This window comes from Nymphalis io, chromosome 18 (assembly GCF_905147045.1).
Source record: "Nymphalis io chromosome 18, ilAglIoxx1.1, whole genome shotgun sequence".
NCBI lineage: Eukaryota > Metazoa > Arthropoda > Insecta > Lepidoptera > Nymphalidae > Nymphalis > Nymphalis io.
The window spans coordinates 1,514,176-1,538,425 of NC_065905.1; the positions used below are offsets into that span (position 1 = coordinate 1,514,176).

General features: G+C 32.8%; 2 non-coding genes across 2 annotated transcripts; one reads left to right on the top strand and one right to left on the bottom strand.

The window, feature by feature from the left end:
* Positions 1–19,344: 19,344 nt before the first annotated feature.
* On the bottom strand, positions 19,345–19,417 carry Trnam-cau (transfer RNA methionine (anticodon CAU)). The gene has a single exon. It is a non-coding gene; the product is annotated as a tRNA-Met (tRNA).
* A 3,208-nt stretch (positions 19,418–22,625) lies between these two features.
* Positions 22,626–22,698, top strand: Trnam-cau (transfer RNA methionine (anticodon CAU)). The gene has a single exon. It is a non-coding gene; the product is annotated as a tRNA-Met (tRNA).
* The last annotated feature ends 1,552 nt before the right edge of the window (positions 22,699–24,250 follow it).

The following is a 24,250-nucleotide window of genomic DNA, read 5'->3' on the forward strand; positions in this document are numbered from 1 at the left end:
TTATCGGTTTACCCTTCCGATGAAGCAATTATCAATCTAGTTACACCTAATGGCCGAAGTTGGGTCAATTTCATGCACGCAACTGTATTTACTTATTCGCAATCTACTACGTCAGCGCGACTGGTGTTTAAATATATAATTTAATGGTGTAGCGTTTTAGAATTAATGCTTACCAGCTAGCTGTTCCGCGCGGTTTTGTCTGCGTTATATTTGTATTATAAATGGAATGTTAAAAAATCCTATGAATAGCAACGGAACCAAAACAAAGATTTTTTTCTATCCCGTTGCAATTTCGAAAAGATCATTATTTTGCTTGAAATAGTAAAGGTCTTAAAACAGAAGCCAGATAACTTAACATAACTTTGGAAAGCATTTTTTAATGCAATTTCATTTTGTTACTTGTTTTTAAATATATATGTTAAGGATAATAATTATGCGATTTATTTGTTTATGTAGTTATATTCCTTATTTTTAGCAATAAGATCACCTCTTTGACCAGCTTTTTACAAATTTCATACTTTATATCTTTTTTTGTTTGTGTATAACTAAATTTTATTATTATTACTGAGAGGAAATGTTAAAAATATATTTACTTAACATCACAAACAAAGACCACGGACACACTAAGCTTCGTGTATTACATGTGATTCGTGAAAACAACTTAAGATGCTGATATTTTATTAAAAAAATATATGATATTTTATTAAAAAAATAAAAAAATCGACCGTCTTGTCGCATTATAATCGCATCAGAGAAACCGCACCGATGCACCGATTCCGTTACTAATAACTATTCGATTTGTTTGCTGTTTAATGAAATGTTTCGTGATTTTAATTTTGTTTGATATTTGTTAAGATCCGATTGAACTTCATGACAATCTCTTTTTTTTCATTAAGCAGTTTGACCGCGGTGAAGAATTAAACAGCAGATTATTCTTATGTGATTGTGTAACCATATAAGATTTATGTAAGCAAATATCAATATCGATTGTCTGGTCATTATTTATGATATAAATATGTCTAACATTGTTGGTAATTGATTAGAAAACATTTTAAGGCTGTTGAAACGCCTTTCTATATATCTATAGCTATAATAATAAACAAAATAACTAACTAGGTTTACCGTGAGATGACCTTTTTTTTAATAAAAAAGTAGGTGGATTGGCGTATTTGTTTTAGTTATAAATAATAATATAAAAAATTATATAATGATTATGTTCGAGTTTCGCCAACGGTGCGGACTAATATACGTAATTAGTATATAGTTATATAGTATATATAATTCCATTCTATTCACTGAAAGAGTATTTCTCATCCAGATATAGAAATCCACGAACTCCATTTATATTTTCAACGAATGTACTCAACGTTACCCATTAAATATTTTCAACTAAATCCGACTCTATGACCGTATGTATGATCGCTTAGCTATTAACATAGTTTCTTATTTAAAATGCCCTTTGTGAAGCAAGCAAACACTGGTGTTTGAATAATGTATTGTATGACAACGGACGCCTCGTGGGCTACACATTTTAACGGTATTCGACCAAACTATGATATGTTCGAGATATGAAATATTTGATACGGCATTTTTACTACATTTCAGACTTGTGTAATTAAAAAGTCAAAAGGCAACTAGATGGTTAGTGATCACTTCTACTCATATAAATTGACACTAATTTGTGTCAACCACTTCTTAGACCGTCAATGCGCAGATAATGATGGGATCTAAAATGTAATATATATTGCTTGTAAGTACACTGGCAAACTTCACTGTCAAACCAGTGTATATCAAGACGAATTGTTTATGTCTATTGGTTAAATTACTGATGAATGGATGGAATTAATCACGCACTAGGAGCTAGGCATTGGAGTCTGGGTGGATGCCTGTACAAGCCTTACTATATCTTATATACTTATAAATTATTAATGTTCTTAATTCAAAATGGCAATGACAATAAATTGAATATAATTGTTGTGAGTTTGTTTACTTGTCGTTAGAATAAAATCTAAATATATAAATTAAGAAGCTGGCACTTATGACTTCATTTAATTCCTGTCAGCTACCATAAAGGTCCTCCAGACCGTATTCAGCCAGGGCAGCCAATCTCAAGAGAGATTAGCCAACTGCGCACGAGATATTATAGTGCACAATTGTGTGCGCAAGCACAGGTGCACACTCTTTTCCCTCACTCTCATAATCCGATGGGACAGTAATCCGACACGACCGGAAAGAGTTCAGTCGCAGAACCAATGGCTTTACGTGCTTTCCGAAGCACGAGAGTGTACACACTTCCAACTTCCAGACCCCGGGCTGCTACTGAGATTTTTCTGACAGAAAATATATTTTTTATTGGCCTGACCTGGGTATTGAACCCAGGACTTCCGGGTCCGGAATATAACAATCAAATTAATAAAGTATTTGTTGTATCAATTCAATAAATAGAAGGCTATTTCCACAATGCCACCTTCCGAGACGGGTCAAGTAATTATAACATCAATGTTCTGACCCGATAGAGACTTTTGGGCCTTTAATAAATATTTATTTTGTCATTGTTTAGAGAACGGAATTATAATGTAAGTACACTAATGCCCTTCTAATTATATAATTTATGTATTTGATTAGGATAGATGTTTTGATAGTTTTAAAATTTATTTGAGCTGACGACATTTCGTGGTCGTTTAAATGTTATTTACACACATTACATTACATTCATTTCGTTACACACGTTACATCGATATTTGCGTTTGTTTTTTTTTTTATATAAAATAGGTAGGAGAACGCGCTAGTTGGACGTGCTAGTTGGAAACCTGACAGTCAGTGATCACCACCCCTCCATTGGTGATGTAAAAAATATTAACTATTCCTTACATCACCAATGCGCCATTAATCTCGGTAACTAAGATGTTATGTGCCTGGTGTAACTACAGGCGTAGTTACACTGGCTCACCCACCCTTCAATCTGCAACACAATATTAGAGTGCAAACAGTAGTATATATGAGTTAAAATAGAGCCTTCTGCCGGAACCACATAGTTTTTATGTTAGCTGGTAAATAATAATATTCATAATGATTGCAACACAATAAAAAGTGCCCTAAATAGTCTATATTTCCATATTTTAAAACACATGAAGTGACGTATTACATACACCTACATAAATGTAAATAAAAAGGCTGAAAGTCAAACTTAATTCAGTCACGTCAAAATAATGACTAAAGCGTCTAAAAATATAATTTCAACCCGTTCACCGGAAACGCGGAAGGGTCGATTATTAAAATTGACAGGACGCACCTGTGCAGGGGTTAATCGGGGTGAAATTGATTCATTTAGTTCGCAACGTGTTATTGAGGGTTGATTTTGAGGGATGTTTGTATTATAATGTGCTCTTTCATTTTTACAATATCACTATTTTGCTCGTGGTTTAAAGAGGGAACAATTTGATTGACACATCAAGTTTATGTTTAATAGGATGGATAAAACTTTAAAGTAATATAGTTTTTTATCACTCGCTTTATCGCTCACTTTTTTATCGATGTGGGACTTGAACCCAGGACCTCTGGATCTGCCGTCTTATGTCTAGCCATTAGACCAGCGAGGCAGTCAAAAAAAAGAGAAATAGAGAACAGTGGAATAAAAGTATGTTAGCAGTATTTTTAAATTCGTAGAGCATTATGATTTGTATTCATATTCAGAATTAAATCAACTCTTACAATAATAAAAAACCTCACTAAAACTTAAAAATTATTTCAAATGTTTTTTATTAAACAAATGTATATCTACAAAATTGTAACAAGATATTGTTATTTTTTTATCTATTATTACAAAGCAAATTTTATTACACTAACTCGAACTGACGTCATCAGTTTACGTCATCAATACCCAGTGATATATCGATCTATGCTTTAAACATTATTAACATCTGGCGAACGAACAACAAATAAATCCTCTATTAGAAGTTCCTATACTTCAAAACTTTCCCATCCGAACAGTAAATGTCGTATTTAATAAAATGTTATCCCGCGTAACGGAAAACAATGCGAAACTTTACTCTATAAATAATTCACTAAACTTCTAGGACTCCTACCATCGGTGTGTTTATTAAAATTATTTAAAAAAAAAAAAATTAACTCGCGATAAAAGCGTTTCACTGAAACGGTAAATATAAAAACCGCTTCATTTCGATGCAGTTTTGACATTTGTTTTTAATAAGTGGACTTGAAAACTGATGGTAAGTGATCACCACCGCCCATAGATATTAACAATACCTTACACCGTAAATGCGCTACCGTCCTGGGTACTTAGTAGTTATGTATGTGTTTGCTATGAATGAAAAAGTAAATTTATTGTTTTTTTTTTATGAAAGCGTAGAGTTGTAGCTCTCTCTAAATATACGTAGCTTAGCGTAGCATACACTTGCGTAAGCCCCAAATCAAAACTATCAGATGATAATATTAAATATCAGATATAAAATAATTAACTTCGGCAACAGAATATTCCAATTATATGTACTAAGGAGTTATTGAATTTTTTTGTAATTTTTTTTGTAATTTACTGTCCTGACCCGAGATTCGAACCATATGAGGATATAAAGGTCTAAGCGACTACACGCAGTCACGTTAGTAGATAGATTGTGAAATTGCGTTTCGAGTTTTATCGGTAGGGGATAATAGTTAGCAGTGTACAGAAATGTTATTTCGTCGATTAAGACGCGGACACACTGACTCTCGATAATGATGTAAGTTTTTCTTGTAACATCCCATAGTCTCATGTGTAGCGACAGCAAAATAAACATTTATAATTATAATGATTCATTAATTTTCTTCATTTATAATTATATAAAAAAACTTTATTTTTAGTTTGTTTTGTATGAAAATTGCTATCAATTATAATATTTAGATATATTTTTCAAATTAAAGTAAATATATTTTACGCAAACACAAAATTAAAAATGTCAATTAAAAAAAATTGAGTAATTTAAAAAAAATTGTAACATAATTACAAATTCAATAATGAATATATTACTAAAAAAACAACCTGATTATAAATTTAATATCACACAAAATAAAAACCACGTTTCTGCAGTCTGTACACTATTGAGACGTTGTGTAGTGTGGAGATATGTGATGATAAACGGCTCTTTGGAACTAGTGTCGTTAACCACCCCCCGGCTTCGGCTTCTGATACAAAGAATATTCCAACTTTGTCTGTACGATCAGGGAAACGAACTATATATTTAAATCTAGACTATAACTCGTATTTCTCCCACGGGATCTGTTGACAAAAAAAAAATAGTTTTATGTTGGTATGGAATGTAAACGGTAAGTAATGTCCGCTGGTATTATATTTTTTACTGTACTAGGTGGTAGGGCTTTGTGCAAGTCACCTGGGTCACCACATACTCATCAGATATTCTATCGCTAAACAGTAATACTTAGTATTGTTGCGGTCTGGTTTGAAGGGCGAGTGAGCCAGTGTAATTACAGGCACAAAGGAGCTAACATCTTTGTTTCCAAGATTAGTGGCGCAATGGCGATGTAAGGAATGTTTCAATGACTATGGGCGGTGGTCACCACTTACCATCACGTAAGACGCCCCCCGTCCGCCTACTTGTAATATAGAAAAACTTACATCACATAAAAAAAGTGAATTTAAATAGACAGTTATCAATATTTAAATAAAAGTACAATATTATCAAACCATTCGAGAACAGCTATATCACCGCTCATTATTTTAATGACCGCCGAACGGAATTTTTGCACGGTATCGCAAATACCTTTACATTAGCGACCCAAAAAAATATACACACCCGTCTCTCGCTGATGGCACTAATTTTTTCCCCAACCGATATTAAGTCATGTTTAAGACGGCCTGTCATTATCCTTAATAGTAATAGATATTTTATTTTGTCGCGTTTCGCTTTGGGGCTGTTTACACAACATGCGGGTGAAAATTTTAGGATTGTGCGATATTATTACGAACGTTTCTTTTACATTTTTCTCACGTTATTTTAAAAAGCAAAATCATTTGTAAATAGTTCAAGTTTAAGTAGCAATTCATTATTTTTGTTTTTAAACGTAATGTTTATTACATTATGTGTATTTATTCCTTTGAATATAATAAATAGCTACAATATTTTTTTTAAATAATATAGAAATTGTATATAAGAATTTTAATATTTAAATTATTACACATCATTGCATCACGTTTCATTCGAGAAAAATAAATATCGCAGTCGTCATCAAACCACAATAATTTATCGAGTGCCCTCGAAATAGTAACCCCTGATACATTTTTCGTTCGTTAATACGTTTTCCCTTCATAAAGCGAATGTTAACCTATTTATTATAACGTTTATATTAAAAACGGGAGGCGGTCTTATCCCCGTAATAAATGTTTGGACTTTGACGTTAGCTTTGTGTGAATATTCAGAAATATCCGGATATCTGTCACGGTTTGTTTGGTTATGTTAATGGGGAAGAAAAAAAAATTACAATTTTTTTTTTTTTTATTAATAATTTCGACCCGGGCTTTTAAGGCATCGTCGCGTGACGGATTATATTGAGCGTGAAATGTTTTGAATTTTAAAAGTATCGGTATTGTTACGTTTGAGGATGTTGGTGATTTGATTGCTTGGCTTTTCTTGCACCGAACGGTACTTAAAGGGTCTCGAATATTAATAAGGCACAAAGAAAATTTTCGGGTAATGGTATATACATATATATAATAAAATAGCGCAAAATATAATTCCGTAATTTCCGTAACAGCCTGTGAATGTCCCACTGCTGGGCTAAACGCCTCCTCTCCTCTTTTTGAGGAGAAGGTTTGGAGCTTATTCCACCACGCTGCTCCAATGCAGGTTGGTGGAATACACATGTGGCAGAATTTCAGTGAAATTAGACACATGCAGTTTCCTCACGATGTTTTCCTTCACCGTAAAGCACGAGATGAATTATAATCACAAATTTAGCACAAGAAAATTCAGTGGTACTTGCCCGGGTTTGAGCCCACGATTATCGGTTAAGATTCACGCGTTCTAACCACTAGGCCATCTCGGTTTCTGGATACAAAGTTTGTTTGTTTGTTACGCTATCACGTCTTAACTAATCAACTATGAAATTTTACATACACGTTATCATAGTGGTCAAAATACATAAGGTACCTAACACCTCACCCTTTCAAACGCGTTCAAAGCTGCTAACTAGTATAAATATATATTATATATATATATATATATATATATATATATATATATATATATATATATATATTAAAAATGACAAGCTTGGTATATTTCATTTAAAAAAAAACATTTCTGTCATACTTAACCTTGAAACCTCTCAATAAAATTGCTTACAAATTCTCACCACGTTTGACGAGTATATACAATAAAGTACATAATAATACAGTCCAAAAAATCAAATGACTCGGAGCTCGAGTGAATATGAAAAAGAAAAAGCGCCGCAAATGATATACGACAGCAATGCAAGAAACAAGTAAGCCGGAAACCGATAGACATAATTCTTTCCGAATATATATCTGGATCAAAGTCTCAACAATGATATATCATGTTGAAGACTTGCTCTGCGAAATGCCAAGGGCGCACGAAACGTGGATACGGAGATATTCAAACATTTAAAGCGAAACGTAAAGCGAAATTGTGTCGAAGTTGTCAATTGACTTTCTATATTAATGATATATAATCTTATTACGCATTTGTACATTGTTAAATACTGTTCACTACCGTTTGGAAATCATTATTTTGATACTTTTCGGTATCATGTTTTTCTTAGTCGTTATGAAATTTATAAATATTAGCAAAATGGACCAGTAATAGTAAAATAATTAGATTTATTTTGCAGTGGAACGCTTGGAGTAATACTCTACTGGTGACAGTAGTAATAAACCAGTCATTTTACACCCAGAGGATCACAATTGCGATTCTAAGGGGAAATACTGCAAGCATTCTTGCCACCATCCCACGCGGTTTTGATTTGTAGTATTTTTTAATGTTTATTTATAATATGTATATAATTAAGGCTTTAATGTCAATTATTCTTTTGAATATATATTATTTTGAATATAGTTTGTGTATATTTAAGTTAACTTTGATATTTATTTTTTAATATAAATCGATTTTAAACTATGCCACATCCAATATTTACTGTTGTATACATTTCCGATCACACTCAAAGTACACTTTGATAAAAGGAGTTTTCGATTCGATACTTTGAGGGCGATTTATTGTAGGATAAGTGATGAGATGAAGCGACTTTTTGAATTATTATTTTCTTAAAATGATTATTAAAGATTTTAAGTATATAAATTTTAAACTATATCAATTAATGACATATATTATGTTCATATAATATAAAAGCTCTGACACAACCAAAATAAACTAGATTTGTTTGGGAATAAGGCATTGCTATCAAAAGTTGGTTTTTAACTTAAGTTTTTCACGATAATAAGTAAGTCGATCGTTACATTTGGCATTACAAAAGCCGCAATATATACCTACCTGCAAATATGGTCTATTGTTTGTCGAGCATTTCCCTATTAAATCTTTAGAAATGCTCAGTTGGATTATATTTTACTTTGAATTACTTTGATGTCGTGCGTAATATTACTGAACCCTAGTCTAGATAATAATAATAAAAAAACCTAGAAAATTAATAAAAACCATCAAATTTTAAGTCAAGACATATTTTATTTCCTTAACATAGATAGATTCATTAGGCACCGAGGATTCATACGTACATAAGTAATACAGATATATAAAAAAATATTACATCAATAAAATCGCTATATCTATTAATTTGTCACATACACGTTTAGGGGGAATTAAGCCAACAATAAAACAATGTCAGCATGCGTGTGTGAAATTTGTCACGGAGTATTTGACAGGTTCGATTGACTGTGAACATACCTTCGCGACTCGAAAACCTTACACACGTAACATACTGATATTTTAAAAGCGAATGAAATATGTCTGTTACGTTTTTACCTAACCCACGGAACCGATCTTGATGTAAGTTGTTATGAAGCAAGCTTGAAACCCAAAGATGGACATACCCATACTTACCCCCGCCCCTCTTAACGCACAGGCGAAGCCGTGGGCGAAAACTAATACAATAAAACAATACAGTTCGTTTTTAAAAAGCTCTTTAAAATTGTAGTTAAGTGTAACAGTGGTGCTATCCCTTTCACACCTTTGTTATCGTTATATGATAAAATAAATTATAAAATAATAAATAAATGGCTCTTTGATTTAAATATCACCAAACCACAATATGTTTTCGTGCAGACAGATTCAATATGTAATCAATACTTTTGTATCATTTCGAGTAATTTTATAAGATTAACTTACACCGGCGTTAAGTACGTTTGGACATGTAGATTCTACTGAGAAGAACCATCTAGTAACTTTGTAGTCACTAATGGCAAGTGGTCACCAACGCCCATAGACATTGGCATTGTGAGAAGTCTTGAGAACTAAGATGTTATGTCCCTTGTGCCTGTAACTACACTTAAACTTCAAACCGGAACATAACAATACCAAGTACTGCTGTTTTGCGGTAGAATATCTTATGAGTGGGTGGTACCTACCCAGACGAGTTTGCACAAAGCCCTACCACTATACTATTAGTATTATTATTATTAGTTAATATTACTGTACAAAACAAAACTAAGCGCTCGACGCGGTGATAGAACACAAAATATACATATCATATTATGTAATTTGTTCTTAAAATATTTGCGATCACTGTAACTTATAAGCCAATCAACATGATACAGGAGAAATAAAAAATAACTGTTCAAGAGGCTTACAATGATATTCAAGAAGGATTTTCATTAACGTATTAAATTATCAAATCCAAAGTATTTCAAATATTGCTTATCAAAACCTATGTATTACGAAAAACGTCACTATACATAAAGGAAGGGAGAATTTTTATATATTTATGTTACATACGACGACACCACTCAACACTAAAATAAGTATGTGTCGATACAAAGAAAAAGAAACGACAAAATTATATGACTTTTCACCCATACCTAATAATTTTTTAATCCGCCGGCGATATTTGATTCCATAATTATATTATCTAACGTTGCAACTCGCGAAGCAAATGTGATCTTGTCACTAACATGGAAATAATTGCAGTCATCAATTACTGCAAATTCGATTCGCATAACCAATAGCGCATATTAGCGTTATCTTATTAATGGACAATTAGTCGCGGGACAACCGCCATCGTGTAATGAAGTTTGTGACGTCACTGCAACATGGCCGCTGACACGACAAGCGTTTGCGGATAGACTTTTAATAGATATAATAATTATGTTATTTTCTGATGTATTTTGAAAATAGAATACTCTTTATTTATATAAATCGCGGAGCAGTGACTTCTGTAAGAACTCACTAAGTGTCTTACATGTAAGCAAATGTTGGTAACCAACGTGGTACCAACAGTGATTAGCATCATTTAGTGGTGTTACGGTCTAAGTGCCATAGTTATTATAGCCAATGCCGCATATCACTTTCGAACAGTTATTCTACGGTTCGTGTAGTAACTTATAAAAACAAAGATATTTCTAAAATACCAACATTAAGAGCACATGTCTACACACATGTCTACGGTGCGGCACCGGCCACCTTGTAACGGCACATGGACCGCGAAAGACGTGTTATTCTGCGCCTATTGCTAAGATGACGAATAAGAAAAAACAAAACAAAACAAACAAAATCAAAGCTAATATTGGGTGAATCCATATATTTCTTTAATTAACCATGATGGAGGTCATTTTAAGAGGTATATGAAGCGCTGAAAATACGTGATGATGACAAAAGAGGATGCAAGTGTTGGTCCCACCCTCAAATAGCTGCATGTAAAACATCGTTGGATAGGTATTTTTGAGCTGAACAAAAGTTACTGGGCTCCAAGTTTTAAATCTTAGTCCGTTAAGAGTTATGCTTTATTAAACGTGGCAGTTTCAGTAATAGCGTAGGGCGTGTTTAGTCTTTACTTGGTGGTACCAAGACTTAAGTTGGTACGTGTTACCAAGAAAATACTAATACGGATTACCTGAGCGAAAAAATCATTATTAGCATTCTAAGCAGCCATGTGCGTCCTGCACCGTACACGGCACCGTGCTGCGGCACGACGCCACGCCGTCTCCTGATAGCGGCGCCGTGCCGTTATAGGGTGGCCGGTGCGGCACCGTAGACATGTATCCAGGCCCTAACACGGCGGATATATAAAAATTAAATCATCATGAGGTACATCTGTATATATATAAGCTGACTCTCACTCACACTAGGATTGTATTTAAATTACAGACTATAGAAAAAAGATATTACAAAATAATGTTGCAACACCCATTATCGACACCCTCAAGAATCAATCAGCATCCGCGGTCCCTCAGTATGCTTCAAATGTTATTATTAAATGTTGCATGTATTAAAATTTACATCTTATTCTCCCCCGCGTTATTGGTATAGCAATTTTATAGAATATTCGAGATGTATCCATTTTTTTTCGCGTAACAACCCCGTGCTTATGGTTTGTGAATTTTTATTTTACGACCAATAGGGTTTTAAATTTCGATACAGGGTAATATTATGTTAAGTGAGCGTTTCTATAAAAAAAGAGATTACGACTTTGATATATTATATTTTTAACTCATAAAAGCCAGCGTTTGATTGTTGACTTGCCTGATGTTAAACATCAACACGGTCTAGGATGTAGCATGCTTGAAGAAAACTGTTTACTCTGGATTTGAAGACACCAACGTTGTACCTATCAGGAAATTCAGACTCGGGCAACTATTTTATTGTAATTTTTTATGTTTTTAAAAGATTTTTTTTTAAATTTAAATCGCGATTACCTTGTAGTTACTGAAGATTCAAAGTCAAAATCTTTATTAAATATAGAATTTGCGACAACTAGACCTGCCTTCGGTTTTCGTGTGCTTAATTTGTATTCATGTCGTACTCGGCGTTGTATAACATCATGAGGAAACCTGTGTATGTTGAATGAAATTATATCATTCGTATATTGCCACCAACTCGCATTGAAGTACAATGGGGAAATGAGCTTCAATACATTGCCAAGATTAGAGGTGCCCTTGGCATTAAAGTTAACAATTACGTTTGGTTTTAACATTATGGATATGTAACGTCATATCGATTCGGTTCCGATCCGAATAGATATAGAATATTCAAAGTTAGATTGGAATTGAATTGGGAACGTACCGTAATCGTTATGGATTAGTAGAATTGTACCCTTAATATGATAAATGAAATAAAACAAATCCAGTGGTTCAACGGAGGCTTGAACACGCAATCTTCGGTAACGATCCACGAATTCCAGCCACTGGACTACCTCGGTTCGGTAAATAAATTAAAACATACAAATCTCACATCGCATAAAGAAAATACACACAATCCTATTTTCGAACCCCTTATATTGAACCCTAATAGATATGTATCGAGTAAAAAATAGCAACTCAATCGCTCTGCAAATTGCCTCAATTTGACTACGATCCAATATATACACTCGTATCTATATGCACACATACATACGTGTCGTTTCTTCATTCTGTCTTCAAAGGGAATTGTATATTTTAATAGATTCTTTTTAGTTTCGTTGAAAATAATTTTGTTTTTATTAAAGATAATTGAAAAAAAGAGAAATATGCTTATTAATGGATATGTTCTGCAGATATTATGTAGCGCCTCGTTCTTTTTTAAATTGTTATATATACATTGTATATACATTTTAGTTTTATTTTTAGTACTTTAGTAAATAACTAAATGATTATTAAAATTAATATTTTTTCAAACAAAAATATATATTAATGTTGCAACTGCGGAAGTTTGTGGATTGATATTTGTTACTTTATCATTTGAAAACTACTGAATGAGTTCGGATGATATTTTAAGCAGAGCTTATACTCTGATTTAACATGTAGGCTACCTAACAGCTGCCCCTCCCCTCCTAGCGAGCGTAACTGCTTGTGGAAACTAGTATATTATGACAGGCAATGCCCTGACTTATTGATTATATCGTCTAACTTGAAATTTGAAGAAGGGGACCGTTTCGTAATTTAGAGGAACACTTAATGATAAAATTAAGGCGTGATGTCCCGGAGATAGATTACGTAGATTTTAATTGAAGATCAAAGGTTCGAATCTTAACGAGCATTATCGATTTATGAGCTCAAAGTCAAAAGTCAAAGATCTTCATTCAATATAGAAGCGTTACACATACTATTGATTGTGATTAATCTACCTATGACCTGAGAAGAACTGGCGAAAGAAACTCAATGGGTTTTTTATGTCTCGTCATTTACAATTAAAAGTATTATACAATAATAGCATAGCAGAATAATGTATGTATATATATTTTTAATTTGAAATAACCTGGAGGCGATCGTTTCATTCCCACGGTGTGCAATCATTTAAAAAGTCATCGGTTCATTTGGCTCAACATGCGTTTGAAATTCGTTTATGCTCGGCAGAAGAATTTACGAAGTTCGAATTTGAAGGGAGGCTGAATCTACCACTGATTCAGGAAGTCTGTTTAAATACTTATTTCTTATAGGATCCACAGAGAATTAAATTATTATATTTGTTTTGCCAATCATTAGAATTATATGTACAAACAAAGTCACCTTATAACACGATCGTGAAATGTCAGAAACTTATAATATACGATATAACTGGTGACTGGTGGTAGGGCTTTGTGCAAGCTCGTCTGGCTAGGTACCACCCACTCATCAGATATTCTACCGCAAAACAGTAATACTTGATATTGTTGTGTTCCGGTTTGAAGGGTGAGTGAGCCAGTGTAATTACAGGCACAAGGGACATAAAAACTTAGTTCCCAAGGTTGGTGGCGCATTGGCTATGTAAGCGATGGTTGAAATTTCTTACAATGCCAATGTTTAAGGGCGTTTGGTGACCACTTACCATCAGGTGGCCCATATGCTCGTCAACCTTCCTATTCTATAAAAAAAAAATTATAGGCATTTAAAGGAAATAAGAATCATAATAACGTATAAAGCCAGTGAGACGAAATAATTTCTTACATGATTTTTTTAATATAAAATAGGTAAGCGGGTTGGCTTCATAGACATTGGCATTGTTACAAATATTAACCATCCCTTAAATCGTCTTTGTTCCACCAACTTTGTGATGTTATGTCCCTTATACGCTGGCTCACCCAACCTGTTTTTTATATAGTATAGGTAGGAGACAAGCTCATGGGCCACCTGATGGTAAGTGATCGCCAACACCCATAGACATTGGCATTGTAAGAAATGTTAACCATCGCTAAATCGCCAATGCACCACCAATCTTGGGAACTAATATATTATGTCCCTTGTGCCTGTGATTTCATTGGCTCACTTACCATAACAAGGGAACAACTTCAAACCGGAACACAACAATACTAAGTACTGCTGTTTTGCGGTAGAATATCTGATGAGTGGGTGGTACCTACCCAGACGAGCTTGCACAAAGCCCTACAGTAATAGAATCTATAATGGGTAACTAACCAGACAGAGACGTGACTCAGTGTAAGTTATTAATAAAAATATCTTAATACTACAGTTACAGCAAGCAACTGAATTTATATTAATTCTAGAATTCAGTTGAAAAGTACTATCTTTCCAAATAATATATTTTCCTAGCTACGACCTCTCCTCCAATGAATGCTACGAACGTAGATTTATGACAGATATAATTTTCCAATTTTCCAAAGCAATGTTTCGTTGTAAAAGGCGTAGCAGTTCACAGCATACATTCTTCTATCGTTGGATATTCTCGTTAAGGATCGAATATTTGCACACTAGTTGAGTAGTTTCAGTGGATTATTTTAATTTAATATATGTATAAGATGAATTATCAACATCTTCTTAGAAGTTGAACTTAAACTAGAAAGTACTTGATTCATTTGATTAAGATAATTTCCTATGTTTACTCAAACAAGAGTAACTTTTAATTTTAAATAAACGCATGAAATGAGATCTTTTTTAAATCGGTAATAAGAGGTAATGGTTTTCTAGCGGCCATAATTGTTAATTATTTCTTTATGCGTATTATTCTAGTATCAAACACGGTTTCAACAACACGACGTCACATTCAAACGCTGCAGAGGAAACGTCGTATCACGGGAGGAATCAAACGCCGGAAACGGAAAGAAGCGTATTTTTCGAATTTGAATTTCGAACTCCGGCTACTTCCGCAGCGGAAACTGAGCATTCACGGGATGGAAGTTTTAAACGGTATAAAATTCGGAATTTGAATTTAAATTCATTATTTACAAATGCGGTTGAATTATTACTTTGAGATTTTGTAAAAATTATGAATTTGGAGATTCGATATTAATTACACATTTTAAAGTATTATTTTTTATATAAAAAGATAATTCACGTAACAATCAACCGCAAATACCAGATGAAATCCAATAAAATATATACAATGATAACTAAATGACTAAATGAATAAAAAATGTTGTCTGCCTTTGGTCTAGTTGTAATGGTGGTGGCGGTTGGTTCTCCGCCTGAACTCTTACCGATCATATCAGATTATAATTTATCAGACTAAGGGCAAGATAATGTAATTATGTATTCTGGGCAGCTAGAATCCCTTGAGATTGACGGCCACTAATGCATTTGTATAAAGTGGCAATATAAACGATATATTAGTTATCTGTATGTAATTTAATTGGTAGAATAGAGTAACTACAGAGTTTCTTGCCGGTTCTTCTCACTAGGATCTAAACCATTCTAAACCATTTTAAAAATAATAATTATGTTGTATAAAGTAACAGCCTGTTAATGTCCCACTGCTGGGCTAAGGCCTCCTCTCTCATTTAAGGTGAAGGTTTGGAGCTTATTCCACCACGCTGCTCCAATGCGGGTTGGTAGAATATGTGGCATAATTTCAATGAAATAAGCCACATGCAGCTTTCCGCACGATGTTTTCCTTCACCGTCAAGCACGAGATGAATCATGAGCACAAATTAAGCACATGAGAATTCAGTGGTGATAGCCCGGGTTTGAACCCAGAATCATCGGTTAAGATTCACGCGTTCTAACCACTAGGCCATCTCGGCTATTATGTTGTATAACTATATATTATATATTATTTAGATTTAAGTATGGTCGACTAACTGGGTGTGGAACACAGAGATTCAATTCATTCTGATTGGAAGAAGAGCGTTCAGTTCAAGACGTACAACTAATATATAAATTCTATTAAAATATAAAAATAATAACAAATATTTATTAGCTTAAAAATCCTTTCATGGATCTTGTCTGGAAGAAATTGCTGGAAGTAATAAGAACGCCTTGCTAACTCATTGTATGTCCCCATTTACTAGACATAAATGACATCATTTCGTTTATTTTAAACGAAACTAGCAGAGTGATATACTTTTTCTAGACTTTTCTATTCTAAACTAATACAACGTTTTCGATGATATATTGCCTTTTTTAGAGATCCGAGAGGTTTATGATATTAAATCACTTATTGATTCAGATTTAAGCCTTATTTACATACAAACATACAAAGCTATATCACCAACAAGCCTCAAGAGTATAAATATTATCATATTATTATTATAACGCCTGTGAATTAATTCTGAGCAAAGTTTTATTGAAAGACTAAATTGTTTCCGAAACTATATTATTCTTGGTGCCTGTAAATTTATTCTTAGCAAATATTTTTAATTTCAGAACGGAATTTTTACATTATCTGCTAACGCATACTTATTCTATGTAGATATGTTTAATAACGTTGACGGTCCAACTATTTATATTGAATTGAATTTATTTCATAACTAAGAGATCAGTATTATATAACTATTGCGAGCATACTAAGAATGGTGGCAAGTAAATTATAATATAATTCCGACTTCTAAGTATATTTATTTCTTTATAAAATAAAATTTACGTTAAATATTAAAAAAGAGCATCAGTAGATGTCCAAAATTACTGGAAAAAAATTGTTCAGCAAAAGTGTCTTGTTCTCTTAGTAAAAAAATTGAGCTTGGTTTAACATGGTATCCAGGTGCAAGTTGCTGGATAAACATGAGGCAGAACTTCATCCAAAACATAGATTTTTCTTCACCATACTTAGTGTGAAATTATATACACAAATAAAACCAGTGCACTTGCCAATATTTCTTCCCACAAACTTATTTCTGTCATCTTAATCTTTGTATTAAGTGAAATTCTAAATAAAAAAATCATATAATACTTTCAAGCATTATAAATGTTTAGAACTGTCACATTTAAAAATAGAATCAATCTGAAGATCAAGCAATACATTAAGTAGCATTGACATCATGGCTCTACAAATGCCGTTTTGATAACAGGAAAATTTCGTATGCTCGTATTCTTTTGTTTTGAGATAAAGTGATGGAGACACATATCCTGATTACATTTCTATGACTTTACGATGTGATATTTATTTTATACTATTCTATTCATATATGTTTCATATATATAATGAGTTTTCCAGACTGAGAAAATTTATATAGACTTGCTCAATAAACGATCTAACTCTTTTTATCTGGCTGCTAGTATCTGCACCGCCCATTCAACCACACCAACTCACCTTTACAATATAAATATTTAGAAATATATGTAGATGTAAATATACGTAAACACTGCTTAGATAAATTAATTTGTAAAAAAACAAAAAAGAAATAAATGACTACCATGAGTATATGAGTATTTTATAAGTCACGTGGTGAAATATCGACCTCAGAAAGACGATAGAAACGGCTCGCTGTATTTCATCCATGAAAGTTATTATAGAACTTCCAAGTATAAATGTATAAGTTAGAAAAGAACATGTTGAAAATGACAATTCCATATAAAGTAAACAACATTCAAGTTGATTGAATGATAACAATATGTAACACAAGACCAATCAAATCTCACTTAAGGGCAAATATCTTGTAAAAGAAAATTTCAATTTACATACGTTCGCGGGATGCCCGAGGCCGATCTGAGCAAATTGAGAGAAATACCGCGTATTACGTTTGATTTTATTTTACAATTTCTTTTCGATAACTCAACGGTGACAACGTCTTATGTGTAATACGTGAGAGCCATTTTGATATCTATGCCCCTTAAAATAGGACCGATTCTATCTTGTATATATTTAATCCTAATACAATGTTTTTTTTTTTAAACACACGGTCGCCTTTTACGATATAAGTTTTGATTGATGCTATCTTGTCTTGTTTATTTCAAAAGTATGTATATTTGAATCATTTTATTATGAATGTGAACAAAATTGCTTGAGAACTAATTGCAAGCAATTGCTTTGCAACGAATACGAACACGGTATCGTGTTAACTTAAGCGCAGAAAAAATGTATAGAAATTTGTCACAACACTGTGTTTATTTTATCCAAAACCTATTTTTGCAAAATTACAGACATCAATCTTATATATCTATATATATAAAGAATCTAGAACTTATATGAGTTTTATACCAGAAATTTTTTAGCAGCTTAATGTATTAATTGTACTTTTATCAAACGTACCCCAATCAATACATACAACTCCTTAAAAAAATCGCAGCGATAAAACACGCAACGTTAGTCCGTATGTTAACCACGTAGTCGGGGAAACAGGAGCTAATGTTTGATTCTTGATGCTTGATGTGTATCGAATGTGTCTTTTTGTGTCGTAATGGCGTGGGGTCCGGAGTGCCCTTAAACGATGTTATTGATGTTCCCGGATAGATACGTCGCCTTGTGCGGATTCAATGGGATTTCTGTGATATGGTAATCTTGTTTCTCGGTTAGCAGTGATCTTGTTATTTTATACAAGCGCCTCACTCGCGGCTTCGCTCGCGTCATAATTCTGAATTGCTGTATAACAATTTACACAACTTTCTTCAGAAATGAAGGATTTGCGCGCTGCCTACTGCGCTACCGTGGCGATGTAAATTGCCCGTAAAAAATATCCCTTAAACATATATTTGAATTTAAATTGATTAGGAGATTAAAATAAAAATAAATAAAAAAATTTACAATAAATGAAAACAAAAAATAAATATATTACACACATAGGTAATATATTGTGTTTTACGCATACACTCACACACAAAAATAGTTGTCAATATATAAAAACTGTTTGCAATTTAATGTTATTGATGTTTATATTAATGATAATTGCTAAGAAATATACTTATGGTATATACACCGAACACTTCTGACGCAGTCGTAAATTAATTTATCAAAACTCATATGCAAGATATTTTTTTTAAAACGAAACTAGTCGTTTCGACTCTTTTTAGTTAGAAGATTATAAAAGCATTGCCCCGGGTGAGGATCGAACTCACGACCTTAAGATTATGAGACTTACGCGCTGCCTACTGCGCTACCGAGGCTATGGAGATTAACCGTGAAAAAGAGCTCGTCAAACATATTTAAATTAAAATAATTTTTTTCTCAGCTCACATACTTAATATACAAACTTTCATGCCCTTTATACACTACCTTAGGATTAATTTATCAAAAACAAACCAGGAACAAGTGTACAAATTTCCAAGTTTATAGCTCTATAGTTTGAGCTATGCGTTGATATATCAGTCAATGAGACAGTTTTTATTTTATATTTATATATGTATATAGATTGGTAGTACAAATCGAGTTTTGATTATACATGTAAATGAAGTCTTAACAAAGCTAACATTATATCATGAATACACAAAAATATATAAAACATGTCGTACACGTGACCATAAAGAACAGTAACAGTAACAGCCTGTTAATGTCCCACTGCTGGGCTAAGGCCTCCTCTCCCTTTTGAGGAGAAGGTTTGGAGCTTATTCCACCACGCTGCTCCAATGCGGGTTGGTAGAATACACATGTGGCAGAATTTCAATGAAATTAGACACATGCAGGTTTCCTCACGATGTTTTCCTTCACCGTTAAGCACGAGATGAATTATATCCCGAGTAGCAAGGGGAGTCTCATGCTACTCGGGATACCGGTCTTTGCGGAGGGCCGGCTTAAGCCTCCGCGGGTCTGAATATGCCCTTATCTTTAAGATGTCATACTGTATGGACTTCAAAGTAATGAAAAGAAGGTGATAAAAATAATAATAAACAATTCTTAATAATGACCATAAAGAAACAAAAACATTTTAATAAGAAATATAATCTCATACTACATTTAAAAATGCAAAAACAAAAACCAGACACAAATTGTGCGAACACATTATTCCCCTTTACTTAACCACAATCAGGTAAATGTATTCAGATCACTACCAGCGTGTGAGTACATCTCAAAAACTAAATATAATTCCATACACGCCCATAAATTTACCTCTAAATAAATAATAAAAAAAAATCATATAATATTATGGCATTCCCATCACGTACCACCGACTTGGTATGATCCTTCAAACAGTAAGGTACATTCGTCATACTTACATTTGTATTTACCTACCACGCGTAAACGGTGGTAAATAGACCTCGTAATATTTAGACGTGGCATATAATTAATTTAACTTTTGTCTATTTTATGCGGTGAATATTAATATGTTAAGTACTAAAGTAGAGTATATAATTGTCTATAATCATTTATTTATTGAGTTGATCAATTTAGAAAATATTAAAAACGTATAAAATTTATATTCATATATAAAATTTTAAGCTGAAAGAACCACATCTTATCTGACTTTATATGTGTAATAAAAACATTTCATCGAATTCTTCTAAATTATATCAATATTTTGGAATTCCAATTTCAAATTTCGTTAATTCCACTCAATGAAAAGCTTCTCTCAATAAGTCTATCATAAAATACCAACATCGACTTTGTTACATGCAATGTCATTACATTTCACAGGAATTATAGATGACAAAGCACTTTTAATTTAATTTTGATAATTATGTTAAACGCAAATCGAAACTACTGTCTATAAAATAAGATTTTAAACAATTAAATTCCTAAATGCCATGTCTATATCTTTATAAAGTCTACATTAGACATCGCAGAATCACGTACAAGTCATTCGCCACAGTAAGAATACGACTGTTATATTATATGCTTTATCTCCGGATCCGAGGATTTTTACGAGGAAATCCACGGTATATGCAATAGCTAAGGGCTAATGAACCATCACACTACCCTTAATAAGTTACGTGAACCAACAGACGGGTATTACGCAATAACATATAATAATACGGGAAACTACAAAACATATATAAAAATCTCTATATTTTACTTCTTAAATACACAATATTCAAATCAAACCGCAATGAATGAATAAACCCATAAATATTCCACTACCTTTCCTACAAAGATAAGGCTAACACAATAAATAAATTGGAATAATTTTTTAAATTGGAAATTGGAATAATTCAATGACGGTTTTCTATACATATTCAGTTAACTATTAAAAAAAACCGCCGAGTACAAATGTATAAAATGTCATCACCTATTTCTTCATCGTTAGGAGAGTATTATTTCTTTAACTCTAAATGAAACTAAACGGGAAGTATACACTTCGAAACAAAAAAAAATCCAAATCAGTTCATAAATGAGCTCCGAGGTAAAAAACTGAGGATACAATCGTATTTTGAACTTCTTGTTTTCGAAGTCGGTTAAAGATATAAATTGAACATAACTACACCCAAGACTTGATATGAACTTCTATTGCACCATTTTGGCTCTTAAGTCAAGTAAATAAAAACTATACATTTATAGCTACTTTTAAATCATAATTTTACGACATTTATAAAAATTTTACTCGTCTGGGTAGGCACTCATCAGATATTCTACCGCAAATCAGCAGTATTTGGTATTGGTGTGTTCCGGTTTGAAGGGTGATTGAGCCAGTGCAATTACAGGCACAAGGGACTTAACATCTTAGTTCCCAAGGTGGCGCATTCCCGAAGTAAGCGATATCATTTCTTACAATCTGTATATGGGTCACCACTTACCATCAGATGGCCCATACTCTCGTTCGCGTTACGTTCTTGCCTATTTATATATACTAGTAGACAATACGTATTTGAATCTAACATAAATCAATAAAAAAATGGATATAAGTTCACAAAGCCACTTTTCATTCATGATCTTTATCTATGACCAGGGAATAATTCGTAGGGTGACCCCGTTATTAGCTCAATAAAACGTGACGTCCCCACATTGACCACACTTTACTGCCAGGAAATAGGGACGGTAAAATTTTTATATCCTGAGGCGATTTTGATAATACACTGAGTCTTAAATGAAACGGAAAATTATTTTCATGAATAATTCATGACAAATTTATTGAAATTACCATTTTTTACGTTTAAAGTTTTCCGTCATTTGATTGCGTAATATATATGCGTAGTAATACTTATTTAAGGTGAAAAATACATTTATTCATTAATAATTATGGTTCAATTTCAAACACTTGAGAACACTAGTCATTCTGACTGCCTCGTTGGTCAAGTGACCAGATATAAGCCTCAGTCCTTTATAGTCCCTACCATAGTCCTATCTACTTATGGTCATGAAAGTTTATATATTAAGTATGTGAGCTAAGAAAACAATTTCAATATATGTTTTACGAGCTGTTTTTCACGGTTAATCTCCATCGCCTCGGTAGCGCAGTAGGCAGCGCGTAAGTCTCATAATCTTAAGGTCGTGAGTTCGATCCTCACCCGGGGCAATCCTTTTATAATCCTCTAACTGAAAAGAGTCGAAACGACTAGTTTCGTTTTTAAAAAAATATCTTGCATATGAGTTTTGATAAATTAATTTACGACTACGTCAGAAGTGTTCAGAGTGTATACCATAAGTATATTTTTAGCAATTATCATTAATATAAACATCAATAGCATTTAATTGCAAACAGTTTTTATATAATGACAACTATTTTTGTGTGTGAGTGTATGCGTAAAACACAATATATTACCTATGTGTGTAATATATTTATTTTTGTTTTCATTTATTGTAAATTCTTTAGTAATATTTATTATTTATATTTATTTTAATTTCCTAATCAATTTAAATTCAAATATATGTTTAAGGGATATTTTTCACGGGCAATTTCCATCGCCACGGTAACGTAGTAGGCAGCGCGTAAGTCTCATAATCTGAAGGTCGTGAGTTCGATCTCATTATTATCTTATAACACATATACTGAAAGTTTATTAATGAGAGTTATGTACGCTTGCTATAATATATATGCATAGCGGATAATTACAGTGTATGCTATCTTCTTCTTTCGTATATAAAATCGATAATGACAGAAAGAGAAAAATCATTGTCAATCAACTAACTTATATAAATAAATAAAAACACATAACGAAAGAGTATTTTCTTTTATGTATTATTTAAAATGAATGTGTATACAGAAATAAATATTTTCCACAAAATCAGGCTAAGGGTGGTTTTATGAGTCGTGCGAGCAATATCGCGGTATACGGCTAGGTTCACTTAGTGATTTTATATCTCCTATCAATGCGAAGGTTTCTTTGCTTTATTTGTTACTGGCTGTTCACACGGGACGATGAAAAACGAGCGTTTTTTACCTACATCATTTTCGACCTTATAAACTTACCGGCTGTTAATGAAACACTGATTTCGATCTTTCTGTCATTATTGATTTGACATTCGAAAGAAGAAGACGCAGCTTAACTACCACTAAACAACGTATATAAATAACGTTGTTTATATTTAAGTTAGCTTTAGTTTTTCTCCTATTTACTATGAAATTAAATAAATCCTGGGACATTATACACACATGGATCCCAAACTAAGCAGAGCTATGGAAACCAGACAACTGATATGCTACATATAGTACTTTTTTGTAAATACATACTTATTTAGATACCTAATAAATAGTTCCTAATCTAAAAGGGCTCGCCAGGAGACCCTTAGTACAGGGCAACCTAGTTTGGGCTCCTGTCTCCCACAAACAACTGTATTTATTATATAAAAAAAGTAAATATTATTGTCAGTAGGAGAGATAATAAATAAATAATAAATAAAATTAATATTATTAAGTTACATGTGTTATTCAAAAAACTTTTGTATGTCTTCGTTCGTTTCGTTTAGTCTGCTATAGAAATAAAATAGAATCGTTTTTCCGATATATTTAAATTCACTTATTTATTAAGTCAATAAAAAATAATATCACTATCACATCCCGTGTGAAGGCACCTTTCGTTTTACAACACTGTCAATCCGCGTTCCGTCCGTTTGTAGCGGTTTTATCG